At 45.1% G+C, this 5807-nt stretch overlaps 1 protein-coding gene across 1 annotated transcript in view; it reads right to left on the reverse strand.

The window, feature by feature from the left end:
- Positions 1 to 5807, reverse strand: part of SIM1 (SIM bHLH transcription factor 1) — a 46547-nt gene that overhangs the window by 23727 nt on the left and 17013 nt on the right. The window lies entirely within an intron of this gene.

Below are 5807 nucleotides of genomic sequence, written 5' to 3' on the forward strand. Positions count from 1 at the left end.
GCTACCAGCTGCCAAACATAGTACAGAGATTATCGAAGCCACAGGCCACTTGGGAACAGGCTGCCTTCAGGGCAGACCATGCACGTTAGCTTCCTAACTGACAGCACAGATATAAGAACGTTGAATATTGGATGGGTTTAAAGATCTTCACACTAGGTTATGTCAAAATATCTACACAATGCTAGGGATATAGCCAAACTTTAGTTAGCCAGGCATTTGAGTTTCCATAGTTGCACTGAAACTTCAGCAGATAATAGCTGTTATTTTCAATGTTGCTGCCCCCAAGATTTATACACAGTGGTTTGTAGCTGAAAAACTACGGCTGTTCTTTATTAGGTCCCAATTCAACACAGTAACAAACGCGTCCTTCAAGCCATCTCTGTTTAGCAAAGCCAAGGAATATTCTTATTTCTAAGCGTGTGCCTAAGGGTTTTTTTTTTTATTTCAAAACTGAATTCACTAGGATATAATCATGTACTGAAATTTATGTCTAAGCACTTTTAGAGCCTGCCATGTGCTCAAGTGCTTTCGTAAATCAGGACTTCTGCAATTTAATTGCACTAAGTGGATGATAACAAAAGACAACAACAGGAATAAATCGTCTCACTGTGTTAAAGATCATGCGATTGACTCCAGACTTCAGCCATCCCCAGCCTTCAGAAGGGTCAAACGCTATACCCTTGTTCACACAGAGCGGTGCCTGCCTCCATAAATAGTGTCATCAAAGTGAAAGGGGCTGCCTCTGAAGTAACCTACTGAGTACAAACATGTGTGCTGGAGCCTGGCCCACGCTGTAAAGTACAAAAGAGAGGTGAGGGAAGGAGAATTAGATTTTAAACAGATACTTGCCACTGTTGAATAGACAAAGGAGATTTATTTGTTAACACTTAATTTAGGCCATGTCGAAATGCCACGTTTGTGTGTGCATGAATGAAAACTAGCAAGAACACATAATGTAGAGGGAAGGGCTTACTTGAGAAGCAGTTTAGTAACTTAGCACACCTGTTGTATCTCATGATAATTACAGCGAAACAAGATGGGAATCACAGCAGAACTGAGGTGCAGCACAAGAGCAAAAGAGCAAACATGCAACAGATTAAGGAAGCAGAAGTGGTAAAATTGTAAACCTGCTTAAGGAACACACTGTTGCCGTTACGAAAGCAGGAGCCAGTTCAGCATCCAGTTTTGTGCAGAGTATTGAGAGGGTGATAGCGTGGAGGGGAATCCTTTGGTAGCAGTTCAACTGCCTGGCCTGCCTCTTCGGTGCAGCCTCTAATGCTATACATAGAGGAGATCTAGATGTCCTGTGGTAAAACCAGCAGGCACTCTTCCAGCCACCTCGCTTGTCTTCAGCTCTCTGAACTATCACAGAGCAGTGAACATAACCCTAAACTCCACAGCTTATGGTCTCCCCGCCTCCACTATGTAGGAGGACCACTGGGGCTGGTCCCCAAAGGGGCTGAAGCTCCCAGCTGCTGTAGCGGTGTTCACAAGCCTCATTTGTGCCATTCAAAGTGCTGAAGGGCAGAGTAAGTATAAAGTGTGAACAACCTCTCTAGCAGGAACAGCTGTGCTACAATGCACAGTCCAGCTCTTCCATGTACAGTGAAATCTGTGGCAGTTTACCTTAAACCATAAACTGTGGCATTTTAGGAGTATGAGACCCTGCAGCGGGCCCTGTACCTTTCATCAGTGGAGCGAGGCGGATGGATGGAGTTTGTAATTGCTTCAGCCATTGCCTCTGCTGAATGTGCCTCAAGCCCAGACAATCATTTTACAAGATCTGTAACTCGGTGTTTGGGAGAAGGGAGTTTCCAAAGGCCTGGAATGGCCGGCATGCTGAATGGGAAAAGGGTGAAGTGGAAAGCATTTGAAGTCACTTTTCTTTCTTGGAATAGAGACGCTTACTTGCAGTCCTGAATTTCATGCCTTGTGAGACTATCAATATGCATGCATTTAAACTAATAACTGTGTGGGGGTTTTTTTCTCCTATGGATCCGAGCTGCAGTCCTTTAATCCTTACTCTAGCAAATAAAACTTTCTTCATATGAGTAGTGACTATAGACTCTGGCTCACAGTTTTAGTGCCTTGGCCATTACAGTCACCTGGTTTAAATACAAGCATAGAAATTTGGAGTGAATTAAACAAATGGTAGCTAAGAAAGCCCTACATGAACAAAGAAGAACTGCAGAGACGTATTGTGGACACCTGGAAAAGCCTGTCTCCTATTTGCAAGAAATATATAAACAATGTTCCAGGGAGACAAGTCTGTAATAAAAACTAATGGCGAACAAACAGAATACTGCACTGAGTAGTTCAAGAGGAATCTTTTTATACTTTTTTTTCTTTGAGGTATATGCTTCACAAGCATTTTGATTGATTAAAACAATTCCTTTTTATATTTACATTGCTAATCAAATCATGTGAACGATGGTAAGCTTTCCAGTCTTAGGAGAAGTACATTGTAGATTTAACATACTAAGCGGGACCCAGTTCTGTGCACAATTATGCAAGTGGCAAAATTCCCATTAATACATAGACATGTAAAAGAAAAGCGGCAGGTCAAATTTGATGCTGCTGTTTACAACTATTTAAGAAAAAATACATTATCCAGTTAAAGTCACTAAGCCTTATCTCAAGTATTAAAGTTAGATGGCTAAGCTTACTCATACAACTAGTTCCACTAATGATATAAGAAAGGGTATGCAGGACTTCTTCTGCAATTAATAACTCCCCCAGAGTAGTCTCTATCCTACACACCCCATCACACACTTGAGAGACACAAGAGAACACGTATCTACCTTTTACTGAGAAGACGACTCTGTGGCAGTTCTAAACAGGTTGATTTGAGTGCAACACTTAAGAAAGGTGGGCCTGTAGGCATGGAACTATAGATTGTGGATTCTCCCATTTGACTAGGAAGAGAAGGAGGTGAGACCTGATGGCCCAGAAACAAGCCAAAAAGAGGATGTTTATGAAAAGCTACGGAAATATTTTATTGTTACTGTCCAAAAATATGGACAGAGCTTTGTTTCCACATGAAACACAGATTCTCCTAAAAGCTCGCTTAGCATGCCAGGGAGGAATGTTTTCAAAGTCTGAGCCATCACACAGAACAATATCACACTGCTTATACGATCACTTTAAGTCTGGTAGTACACAATGCTATAAATAGCAACAACAATCTAAAGATGAAGTGTGTAGATACAATTAACGGTTAATTTATTCTAAATTGCATTTACCACATCATTAAGTAAAACATTTGTCAATATGGCAGTTATTTGTGAAATAATCTTTCAAACAAATTGCATTCAATTTGTGCTTCTAATCAGCCAGCCACACAATGCAATGTGAAGAGGTCAACTGGAACTATATCATATACATACCATATCATCAGAACAGAGATTAGTCACAATTAGGAACCTATTCTATGGTATCTGTATATGTTACGGCTATTGCTATTCTTTTAAAAGCTAAAGGACAACAAAAGGTGTATAGGAAAGCTTCCTTAGCTTTCTCTGGGGACAAATTATTATAATATTTGCTCGTGCTCAAAAAGTCAAAGGATTTGCACTTTGCGTGATCCATTTGTTTAAAGGGAGGTTGTTTGCGATCTAGACATAAACTTAACTTCAGCAGTTGCATTCTCTATTAATTGACTTCTGCTGGAGTCCCTTTATGCGATAAACATGCACAGCTAATAATCAATGATATGGCAACTGTGTGTACAGAACAAATAAGAAAAGAAACACGTATTCTCTGTCTGTACTTACATATGCCAAGTGGAATGCAAAGAGGAGCAAATGTGTGCCTTAAAGCTGAACTCTCATTAATTTTTGACACACTGCTATTACACAAAAAAAATCTTTCCTCTTGTTGCTAAAATGCCCTTGCCAGCCTACCTATTTAGCTCAGCCTGTATACTTATGGCAAACGTTTGCTCTCAATCCTAGAATTCACTGTCTCAAAGCTTGGGATTTATGGAAGATGGAAATGACCCCTTTTTTTATTTTCTTAACTGGGGGTGGGGGTCCCTTCTGCATAAACCCTTTGTCATTCTTTCCGTTTTCATCATTTACATCACCCAGGGGAGCGGGGAAGCTACAAGCTAAGAGATTCTCGTTCTTCCTGCATTGAAACCGGTCCTCCAGACCAGTTTAGTGCTTTGCCACTCGCTACCCGCTCCTTTCCAAAATATCAGAGCACTCAGGATCCTCTCAACAGTGGGAAGAAGCTCCTTATCCCACGGGCAAACCGAAAAAAGGAAAAAAGTCCTGGGTTTTTCCCGAGTGAAGTGAGGGGACCAGGGACCCAGCAGGTCAAAAACCTGCAGCATGTTTTCCCTTATGATCCCTTTTGCTCTTTTCCCCCCAATTCAGTGAAAAAGACCGACATTTCCTATTTCCAAAGGCATCTCTGGTGAGAGGCATCCCTCCTTTCAAGCTCCCCCCTGCAATCCCAAACGCGGCTCTCCCGGTATTTCAGAGCACAAACCCACTGGTTTGCCCCGCTTTTGCTTTCTCCTCGGCTTCCACACGCAAGAGCCCACATGCAAAGGTTTGGCTTTCTCTTCCCCAAGCACGTTTTTCCCTGGCTGGGTTTACGACCCGACCAGGCTGCAAGAGGGGCGAACCTATGCCTCTGCCAGGAGCCGCGGCTGCGCGAGTGGCCCCACCACGCTGCCGGCCGCGGGTGGGTGAAGCCTGGGAGGAACCCGCAGCGCACACACAAGCACACCTCAGCTGTTCCCGTTTGCTGGAATGACCCACCGTCATCCTTCAGGAATGGCAGAAGCTATAGGATTTAGACCGGAATAAAGCGTATTAAACGTTTGCAAATTTTGAGTGCTACAGGACCTTTACTCGACCCTCCTGGAGCGGAGCCTACCTCCTACCAGAGAAAAACGCCAAGTCCCCGTAACGTCTCATTTTCACCACCTGCCTCCCTCATTTGAGTGATAACTTGTTGCCTCTGAATAGCTCATTAAGGCAATTAAGCCGACTTTAGGTACGAGGAGTTCAGCAGCATTCCCCCGCCTGCCGCTCCCGCCAGGAGCCGCTCCCCAGCAGCTCCCCGCCACCTCAGGTTACCCATTGCACAGGCTGACTGCATCTCACCTTTTTAAAAGCCAGCCCTTGCTCCGCTTACAGCCTCCCCGGCACACGGCAGGGCCTGTTCTTCTCATTTCTTTTTTTTCCGAACGGCGGGCTAGCCGCAAGATAATAATAATAGTAATAATAATAATAATGGAGTGAAAGCTATGCCTGTCCCCTGACTCAGGGCAGCGATTGCGGCAGCCCGGCCGCAGGAGCAAGCAGGGCACGATCTCTTCTTCTGCAAGGCCCTAACGAAGAGCCAGGCAGGCTCGGTGAGACCCGGAGGACGGGAGCATACCAAAACTAAGATTTTAATGCCGTCGCGGTGCCCGGCGTTGCAGCCTCCGGCGGCACATGACAGCGTGGGGTCAGCCGGCGATGGGACCGGCCAGCGTTCGCCATCCGCGTTGTAGCCAGCCTGGCTCCCTCCCTGCCCTCCCCAGGCAATTAAGCACAGAGCGCAAGGGGAGCCTTACACCCAGGCGTAACGGAGTCGCGCCGCGGTGCGTGACCTCCTTCTCCAAGGGAAATCTTGGAAGAACGGCTGATAGTCCTGCTGCATGTCAGCCTGCCTGAAAGCAGGGTGAAACACCACCTTGTTGTTAAAAATCCATATACGTGCACGGAAATAGAAAGACGCTGCCGCCAGCGAAAAATCAGATGGTACCGTTCCGCAGGGGGAGGCCCGGCTCCCCTGCAGCGCCGTTTTGG

This window comes from Egretta garzetta, unplaced genomic scaffold, assembly GCF_000687185.1.
Source record: "Egretta garzetta isolate BGI_Z169 unplaced genomic scaffold, ASM68718v1 scaffold231, whole genome shotgun sequence".
NCBI lineage: Eukaryota > Metazoa > Chordata > Aves > Pelecaniformes > Ardeidae > Egretta > Egretta garzetta.